Below are 10,757 nucleotides of genomic sequence, written 5' to 3'. Positions count from 1 at the left end.
GGATGTGTAGGAGACCCCCCAGCTGCCTGCATTCTCCCTCCTGCTTTTGGAGAGAATAAAGCAGGAAGCCCCTAGGAAGGGGTGGGGTGTGACTACCCCAGACCCGCCCACCTCGGCTTGTTAATTACAGACCCAGGGTCTGCAGAGCCTGATTTATAGTTGGGGCTGGGAAAGTCTAGAAGAGCCTGGAGGGGCAGAGGTGATGGGGTTGGCTGGGGGGTGGTGTGTGTGGGGTAGCACCGGAGACCAGAGAGGATCCCAAATTCAGAGGGCCTTGTTGAAATGACAAAATTAATAGTACTAAATGAATACATTTACAAATAAATAAAATATAAGCATAATAGCAATAGCTAACATTGATTGAGAGACTGTGCGCCAAGCTGGCTAAACACTTCATTAATTCATTCATCAAATATTTATTGAGCACCTATTCAGTGCCAGGAATCTGGCATATATTATCTAATGAACTTCCCCAAACAGCCCTGCCAGTTAGTCATTCTGGTTCCCATTTTGCAGACGTTGAAATCCAAGCAAGAAGCGATTTAAGTGTCTGGTCCAGGGTTAGTAGGCGATTGAGTGGCAGATCCAGGATTCATACCCCTGGCTATCTGTCCCCCCCACCCCCACCCCAAGCTTAAACTTTTAGGAGTAGGTTATCCTGCCTCTTTGCTACCACTTGATTCACTGTCGTCCTGTGTGACCTTGGGCAAATGCCTTTGCCTGGCTGACAAAAGAGTTCTTATTGGCAAAAGAGGCATCTTGTCCTGCCCACAGCAGAAATTAGGAGGCTCAAATTAAACTGAAGCATATGGAGATGCTTTTTTAAAATGATCTGTAGAATATGGAGAAGGAAATGGCAACACACTGCAGTATTCTTGCCTGGGAAATGCCATGGACAGAGGAGCCTGGTGGGCTGCAGTCCACGGGGTTGCCGAAGAGTCAGATATGACTGAATAAACAACAACTGGGCATTGAACTAATTTACATATATAAATCCCTTTAGAATTCTAGGAATTACTTAAAAAAAAAAACTATGAGTAAACATTTGTACTCAAAATTGTTTTTATACATGCAACAAAATTATCTGTAAAGCAAAAGTGAGACGAATAGATGTGAAGGAGAAAGAATGACCTATGTGTGATTAAAGAACCATAAGAAGAGAAAAAAGGAAGTGCAACAGAAGCAATATCTGAAAAGACAAAAGTGAAGAAATTTGCCAATCTGAGAAGTAACAAACCACAAATCTGAGAAGCCCAACAAATCCTAGAATATAGATATACATATATATATTTTAAACCCACACACTTCAATGTGTCATAGTGATATATCAGAAACTAAAAACAGTGAAAAGATTTCAAAACCAATCTGGGAAAAAAATACCTTCAAAGGAACAACTGTTATTCTGAAGCTGACATCTCATCCACAGCAATGGAAGTAGGAAGACAACATCATATTTTCAAAGTGATTCAAAAAGAACAGGGACCCCCCCCATGGTGGTCCAGTGGCTAAGACTCCATGCTCCCAATGCAGGGAGCACAGGTTCGATCCCTGGTCTGGGAACTAGATCCCACATGTCTCAACTAAGAGTTTGCATGCTGCAGCTAAAGATCCTGCATTCTGCACCAAAAATCAAAGAACCCAAGTGCCCCAACTAAGACCTGGTGCAGCTAAATAAGTAAATATTTAAAATAATAATAATAATAAAGTAGAACTGACCAGACTTATATAGGAGAAATAAAGGTGAGAAAGTCATTACTAGTGGGCTTTCACTGGAGGAAATTCTACAAGATATAACTCAGGCAGGAAAAAAAAAGAAGATTCCACATGGAATGTCTGAGATGCAGAGCAAAGAAATGAGTAAATATATGAGCACATTTAAATGAACACTGATTGTATTTTTTAAAGATCTGTAAAATGCTATATGAAAAGTGTACTAGTGAAGATGATATTAGATGCTGAGGGCGATAAATCCCCTAACTCAAAGGCTTAAACATGAAAGTTTCTCACTTGTGTAGTCATTCAGGTGAGTGTTCCTGGTCAGGCAGTTTTTTGGGGAAGTTTCCCTCCAGGCAGAATGAAGGACCTGGCTCCTTCTCCTCTTCAACTCTGCCATCTTTAGCTTGTGGCTCCCACGGCTGCCCTCAGGTCTTCGAGCCAGGAGAAAAGGGAAGGAGTGTGGGGGCTGCACATGGGAAGTTACTATGGACAGGGTGGGAGTGACACACACCACTTCTGTTCATACCAACAGAATTCAGCCAACTGCAGGAACGGCTGGGAAATGTTCACTGCTGTATTCACTGTCTATAGCTGTGTGACAAGTTACCTCAAAACGCACTGGCTTAGGGACTTCCCTGATGGTCCAGTGGCTAAGACTTGCAGTTCTCAATGCCTGGGACCCTGATCAGGGGAACTAGATCCTCATGCTGCAACTAAAGATCCCATGTGCTGCATCAAAGATCAAAGATCCCGAGTGCCAAAACCAAGACCCAGTGCAGCCAAATAAATAAAACAAAAATAAAAGAAGAAATGTGCTTTAAGAGACACCACATATGGGCTTAAAATAACAATGAGCATGTGTTATTTCACAGCTTCTAATGGGTCAGGATTTGAGGGATAAACCTCTGCCCCTTTTGTTCACGATGGAGTATGTGTGTGATTCCTAGAACTCTTGCAGTCATTGTGCCACCACGAGGGAAGCCACCTTTAGAAAGAAATATACACAGAAGAGATATAAAAGAGTCACAGAAGAATAATCACATGAATGATTACATTAAACAAAGGGATTCTGAAATTCCCTTGAAAGTATAAAGAGCCAAGAACATCAAGATGACTCTGGAAATGAACAATGAGGCCAAGCAATTGCCGGATCAGACAGGCATTAAACAGAGCTGGCTGGAGCTGGCATTACAGAGATGTGGCATGACAAATCACTGGAGACAGAATAAACTATTTACCAAATGGAGTTGGAAAAAACGGGCACTTGGGTTCCAACTTTTAAAAATTCAATAATAAAGCAATCACAACAACAATGGCTGCCATTTATGCACACCTACACAGTTTTAGAAATGTACATTTTATTTATTTCTATCTTCACACCTACCCTACCAGGCAGGTATTATCATTTATTCCCACTTGACAAACGAGAAAACTGAATCTCAGGAAGGCAGACCACACACGGCTGTCAGCTTCCAGACCCTGGGTAGGAGCCCTGTTTCCTCCGCACAATAGTGGTGCCCTGTCCTGAGAATACCAGGCCAGGGCAGTGGCTGCCTCGTCTGCTGGCCCGCTGGCCCGGGCCGGGGGGAGGGGTGGGGCGGGGGGTGGGGGGGTGGGGGGGAGACAGGAAGACAGAGCTCTCCATAAGCCAAGCCCAAAATTTCTACTTTACCCCCGACTGACCCTGGGGCCGATCTACGATTAGAACCCAGCTAAAAGCACAGAGGCCTCTTTGTCATTGCTTTAATGAGAAGCCAATCACCAAGTCATTAGTGGGTGGAGGTGAGGAGGAGTTTGGTACTGGGGTGGGAGGGAGGAGGATGCTGTTGGTTTCTGGATGATTTACAGCTGCAGTGCCAGACTGCCTGGGGGGAGGGAGCAGAGTTGCAGCAGCAGGAGAAAGTTACTGTTCCTAGAGCACCTTAGAGGAGCTGAGACCTGTTAGGAGAGTCTAACATACTGTTTTATTTAATCCTCACAACAAATCAGATGAAGCAGTATTACTCTATATCCCCATTTTACAGATAAGAATATTGAGGCTCAGAAGAGTTAATGAAGTATCTTGCTGCTGCTAAGTTGCTTCAGCCGTGTCCGACTCTGTGCGACCCCATAGACGGCAGCCCACCAGGCTCCCCCGTCCCTGGGATTCTCTAGGCAATAATACTGGAGTGGGTTGCCATTTCCTTCTCCAATGCATGAAAGTGAAAAGTCAAAGTGAAGTCGCTCAGTCTGGACTGCAGCCTACCAGGCTCCTCCGTCCATGGGATTTTCCAGGCAAGAGTACTGGAGTGGGGTGCCACTGCCTTCTCCAAATGAAGTATCTTACCCAACAGTTATTAAGTGATGGTCTTATTCCAGAGCCCAAACATCCATTCTGCTGTTCATTGTTAGAGGCACAGCAGAAGTGAGGGTAGGTGAAGGGCAAAGAAATATTCCAGCTTTAGACCAAGTAGGAACATGCTGTTGGGAGGTGGTTGATTGGGGGATGTTACTCTGTGGGCTGGGAGTAGGGGCAAGGAAGAGGGCAATATCACTGCATAAACTTGGAAGAAAGAACCCTTGGGGGGGCTAAGTCTGCCAGAAAAAGGATAATAATAAAAATAATAACTAAATATTATGAAGTTCCAACTATATGCCAGACATTGCACTGAGGGCCTTCCAGTTATGAAGCAGTTACCAATTCATTCGCTTCCCTGTGGTTCAGACGGTAAACAATCTGTCCACGATGTGGGAGACCTAGGTTCAATCCCCGGGTTGGGAAGATCCCCTGAAGAAAGGAATAGCAACCCACTCCAGTATTCTTGCCTGGAGAATCCCATGGACAGAGGAGCCTGGTGGGCTGCTACAGTCCAGGGGGTCACAAAGAGTCGGACACCCACTGAGTGATGAACAAAATACTACCAGTCACTTTATGGCTGAGGAAACTGAGGCTCAGAGAGGTTAAGTTACCCACTGCAGGTCTCAAGGCAGGTTCAGAGACCGATTTAGGAGTAAGAGAAGCAACAGAGCAGTTACTTACTCTCTGCTCTAGGCTGTCAGGATTTTGGCTGTAAACAACTCAACTTGGTTCACTTAAGCGGAAAAGGAAGTTATTGGGCAGCTCTGAGATAGCGCACAGGATCAGTGGAAAGTTTAATGGGATTAAGTTTGGGAAACTCATCAGAATTACAGGAAACTGGGTGGCTGGATCCACAGTCTAGCTAGTAACCTCCTGGGGATGTCCCCACAGGACACTGGAGGTGACTGGCCCAGTACAGGCAGTTTCTCCCCAAGAGCCTGTTTCTTTGGGGCCCCTGCTCCACATTCAAGTCAAGGTGTCAAGAACCTGGACTCCTGCCTGTTCTAGCTGCCAGAAGTCTTTCCCAGCCAAGCTCTCCCCTCAAGGAGGTGTCCCTTCCCCTAGAGACTTTTCAAATCAGCAGGGATTTCCCTGCTGATCCAGTGGTTAAGACTCCCTGTTCCCAAGGCAGGGGGCCCAGGTTCCATCCCTGGTCAGGGAACTAGATCTCACATGCCGCAACTAAGAGTTCTCATGCCACAACGAAGATCAAAGATCCCACATTCCACAACTAAGACCTGGCACAGCCAAAATAAAGTAAATAAAGGTTTTTTTTTTTTAATTAACAAACAACAACAAAAACCAATGCTGCAGAGCAAACCATGGTAACAACAATATTCACCCCAAGTCCCAGGTGCCCCAGGTCTCCCAGCCAAGAAGAGATCAGAACGTCATCAGCTCTCTGTCTTTCCTCACATCCAAGCTGGATCTTACACTTCAGAGAACCCATCACTAGGGGCTGCTCAAAAATCTCAGGCCTCAGATTCTTGAAGGAGGATATGGAGATGGTAACACTTTCCTTTCATCATCCTTAACATCCAGCTGGCCACCCCCATATGCCAATTCTATTTTCCAAACCAGTGTGGATACCAGCCTGCCTCTCTCACAACCACCTGCATAGCTCAGGCCCTTCCTCTCTCTGGATCCTTATAGCAGCCTCATTTTTTACCCCCCAGTAACTGTGAGATACCACTTTTTTTTTTTTTTTTTTTTTAATTTGACGGCTCCAGGTCTTAGCTGTGGCACGCAGAACCTAGTTCCTTGACCAGTGATTGAACCTGGGTCCCCTGCATTGGAAGCGCGGAGTCTTAACCACTGGACCACCAGGAAGTCCCTGCAGTTAAGTATTCTCTTAAATGGAGTCTGCGTTAGATCCCTGCTCTACGGTGTTCAAAGGAGGTGTTTTCTGTTTCATTCACTACGCTGCACCGGTTGTCTAGACTAGGAAGATATCAACACATTTTTTTTGTTGTTGAATGAAGGGGTAGAGCCTGAAACTGAGCCCAAATCCGCCGGATTCCAAATTCCCCCGAAGCCAAGTTCATCTCTAAGTTGAACCGCCGAGGGACCCGGCCTGGGAGAGAAGGGAGGCTGCCGGCCTTTCTAGAGCCCAGCTCTCCGGGGATGACGGGGCTCCCGGGACCCCCCTGGGCTCGGTTTCTCCGCACAGCCCGTCCCAGGATCCCGGTTTTCTCTCCAAGGTGGGAGTTGTGTCTTCCCTCAGGGGAGCGACGCCGGAACTTCCAGGGGAAGAGCAGGAATTTCTGAAATCCAGGCCCGGCCGAGCAGTAATTGGCACCTTGGCGGCCGCCAGCGGAATCGCCCGGCCCTAAATCACGGGCGCGGCCCCGCCTCCCGGCGGCGGGGCGGGGAGAAGCGGCGCTCCTGGCGGGGGCGGATCCCGGGCGCGCGGAAGGAGGACCGGCCGCCGCTGCAGGTGCCGCGGAAATGCCTGCCCGCCGCCCGCCTTTGAAGTCGGCCCGCCCCCCGCCCGGCTCGAGCCCCGCTGCGAGCTGCACGCCCCGGGGGTCCCTGCTGGGGATCGTCACGCTGAGTCCACTCGGATTCCCGGGATTCATGGGGAGGCGGCCGAGCTGGGTGGGGGCGCTTCTCTTGCCGAGCCCCGGCCATTTGTCTGGAGAGTGTGACCTCAGAATTACTCATTTGGAGCCCAGAGTGTGCAGGGAAAGGGTCGGGAGTGGGGACCCGGCCTGGAGAAGGAGGACACTCGAGAAGGAGAAGCCAGAACTGTTTTAGCGAAGGGGTGCAAGGGCAGGCCCACTCCCAGCATCAGACATCTTGGGCCCTTGGGACATTTTCTTTGTTTTCCTTAACTCCCTTTCCTATGGATTTGAGGATTCATGGTAGGGGGCCGGCAGAGAAATTTGTAGTTTCATCTCATTTTTTCCCTTGCTGATTTTCTATGACTGTTTTGTTATGTTTAAGCCCCCCAGCAGTCTATTGCCATGAGGTTTTTTTTTCTCCTCCATCCAAAGTATGGGTGGGGATGTTCTAAGGCTAACGTGCAAGAAGCAAATTGTGTGTAGTCAAAAAATTATCTCTGAAAAAGACTTAACCTTAAATAAGGTATTACGTATACAATCCTGAAGTCAGTTCTCCTTAAGCAAGGTAAAATTGAATAACCACTGGATCAGATTCTGAAAGAGTGAATACGCATATATATATTTCTGAGCATTTGAACCATTTTGCTTTTAACAGAGAATTTTGTATTCAGTAGATGTGGGGTGAGATCCCAGAAGTTAGACTGTTGCTGCCATTACAGCCACATTTGAGAACCCAGCTTTGATAACCTCCAAATTTCCCTGAGGTTGGTGGAGGATACCTAGGCATTTCTTTTTGGCTGCAAGGATTACGTCCCTCTATTTTAATACAGAGCTTCTATATATTTAATGCACATGTTCGTGGCTGTCAACACATGTGACAGTCTATAGCACTGGGCCTGGTATTTGGTATATGAGCATAAATGTTCACTGGATTTGAATACAGAGCTTGTTTGATCAGACCACTGTGAAATTTCCAGAGTTTTGCAAATATTTTAATATCAGGGAGGCACCATTTATTCAACATTCAGCAATCATTTCTTTGGACCTACCCTGTACCAGGCAGTGTGCTAGGAACTGGGAATACAGAAGTCACCTGGATACAGATGCAACATGAACATAAAAGTACAATATGTAGATAACCAACAAAGACCTATTCTATAGCACAAGAAACTATACTCTGTATCTTATAATAACCTAGAAAAGAATCTGAAAAAGTGGTGTGTGTGTGTGTGTGTGTATATATATCTGAATCACTATGCTGTATACCTGAAACACATTGTAAATCAACTATACTTCAATAAAAAATTAAAAAATAAATAAGAGGGGAAAAAAGTGCAATGAAAAGAAGTGAAAAATGTGAATGTGTCAGTTGCTCAATTGTGTCTGACTATTTGTGACCCCATGGACTGTAGCCAGCCTGGCTTCTCTGTCCTTGGGATTCTCTGGGCTACAATACTGGAGTGGGTAGACACTCCCTTATCCAGGGGATCTTCCTGACCCAGGACTGAACCCAGGTCTTCTGCATTGCGAGCAGATTCTTTACAATCGGAGCCATCAGGGAATTTAAAAAAATAATAAATAGGAAGGGAAAAATGGACAGGTTCCGCCAAATTCTAAGATGGGGTAATGCACAGAAGTGAAGGGTTCAGGGCAGGCTTCCCAGAGAAGGAAAGATTAGCAAGCAGTGGAGGCTGGTAACCAACTGCAGGCCACTGAACTGCATCCAGAACTCCAGCCCCTGCATGAAGGTTGCTGTGGGCTGTTCTTGGGTCCCTTCAGGCTACTCCTGACTCCCCGGGCCCTGGCTCACCTGCAGTCTGGGGTCAGGCTGGCAGGTAGTCACTGGCCTGTCACTTATGTTCTCTGGTGCTCCCCCTCGGGTCCAGTAGCCGTCAGTTCAGCTGGGGACAGAGTTAGAATTAGCCAAGGAGATCCCAGGCAGTGAATCTCAGTCCAGAAGGCAGGCACAGCTGGGCGCTCTGGATTGCTCCTAGCTTCCAGCCCATATTCTCTACTTTTTCCCTGCTTGTCTCTCTTCATTTCGAGGTTCTTCCCTCCTTTTCCCCCTTCCGACTTTTCTCTGTATCAGTCAAGCGCTTTTTTTTCCCCCACAGGTGGTTGAAACTATTTGACTATCTCAATGACTTGTTTCAAAGGGCAGAGGCAAGGCCTCTATCACCTACAGGTGGTCAGTGGGGGCTGCTGGTTGGGAAACCCAGAATGCAGGCCCAGCCTAGAGAGGTTAAAAGCTTGGTCTCCAAATAGGAACCACACTGGCTGATTTGAAATCCTAGCTTGGCGGCAGCTTAGTCCTTTGACTTGGGGCAAATAACTTCACACTTTCAGAGTCTCAGTTTCTAGTCTATAAAATGGGTATTATTATAATAATAGAGCCATCTGTACAGGATTGCTAGGAGACTAAGATAATGTATGTTAAAAAATACTTAGTACCATACGCATTCGTATGTCCAACTGTGCCCTTGAAGGGGGAAGTTTTGGAAGGAGCCGTTGGCTGGGGGTGGTTGAGGAGGGAAAAGTCTCCCTGCCTCACCAACAAACCACCCCTCCCTGGCTCTTCCGGGACTGAAAGGCCCACCTGCTGCTTCCTGATCTGTCTGCCTTTGAGCCCAGCGGCCAGGCTTTTCTGAGGGGCTCGGCAAGACCGCTGAGCAGGAAAGTGGTTCAGCTCTCTCTGGAGTAGCCTCGGGGGGGCTAAGGGACACAGGATGGGGTGGGAGCAGAGGTGGCTGTGGAATGTGACGCTCGGGAACCATTCTGCCTGGGCTTTGACCTTTTCCCCTGCCTCCCACACTGAGACCCACGAGACCCTGGATGCACCCATGACACCTGTGACCATGCTTAGGGCCGAATCCTGCTTGAGGTCTGCATTTCTCTACGATTGTGTGTGTGTTTTTAGGACAATGGGAAATGACTGACTTTAGAGGACAAAACATCCAGTTCTAGCTGCTTTCATTCACTTTTAGATTTCACAGATACTTCAGGATTGGGGAACAGAGAAATACAATGGCCTTAGGGTACTTAGCGGAGAAGGCAATGGCAACCCACTCCAGTACTCCTGCCTGGAAAATCCCATGGATGGAGGAGCCTGGTAGGCTGCATTCCATGGGGTCACTAAGAGTTGGGCATGACTTCACTTTCACTTTTCACTTTCATGCATTGGAGAAAGAAATGGCAACCCACTCCAGTATTCTTGCCTGGAGAATCCCAGGGACAGAGGAGCCTAGTGGGCTCCCGTCTATGGGGTCGCACAGAGTTGGACACGACTGAAGCGACTTAGCAGCGGTAGGGTACTTGGAGACTAGTAGGCAACACAGAAAATAAAATAACAGCCTTATTCTTCTTCTCCAAGGAGCAAGTCATAGTTTGAAATAACAGGGTTATTGGTCTGCTCTTTGGCAAGATGGGTGTGAACTCCATACCCATCCCAGCTGATACCACAGTCTTGGCAATTTGGAGGCATCTGGATTGTGAACGAGAATGAGATTGACCTTGCTGTTCCATATAACTTACTTGTGGATGCCTGAAATTCCACTGGGCGGTGGTGGTGAGGGGGGTCTTTCTCTAGGCTTAAGCATTATTCTTTTTCTGAGACCCTATATAAATTTTAAATCCCTGGGGGTGGGGGTGGGTTAACTGAGTTCATAACACAGCAGTGCTATGTCCTGAGACAGAGCTACTCAATGACTTTGGACTCCAAAAATGCCCCTGGAGGGGACCACAAGGGGAGCCAGTGGGCCACAAGACAATCTCCATTACCCTGTGAGTGAGCACTCAGCTCTGCTCTGCCTGCAGAAGAGAGAGCTAAAGAGATGTAAGGGGTGAGTATGTGTGTGCTGTGCTAAGTAGCTTCAGTCTTTGCAACGCTGTGGACTGTAGCCTGCCAGGCTCCTCTGTCTGTGGGACTCTCCAGGCAAGAATACTGGAGTGGGTTGCCATACCCTCTTCCAGGGGATCTTCCTTACTCAAGGATCAAGCTGCATATTGAGTTTGATCAAACGGGTGTCCGCATTGCAGGCAGATTCTTTATCACTAGCACCTCCTGGGAAACCTAGAGGGTGAATATTGCTAAGTCACTTCAGTCGTGTCCGACTCTGTGCGACCCCATAGACGGCAGCCCA

The sequence above is a fragment of the Budorcas taxicolor genome, chromosome 19, assembly GCF_023091745.1.
Source record: "Budorcas taxicolor isolate Tak-1 chromosome 19, Takin1.1, whole genome shotgun sequence".
NCBI classification, from domain to species: Eukaryota; Metazoa; Chordata; class Mammalia; order Artiodactyla; family Bovidae; genus Budorcas; species Budorcas taxicolor.
This window is presented reverse-complemented; position numbering follows the sequence as displayed.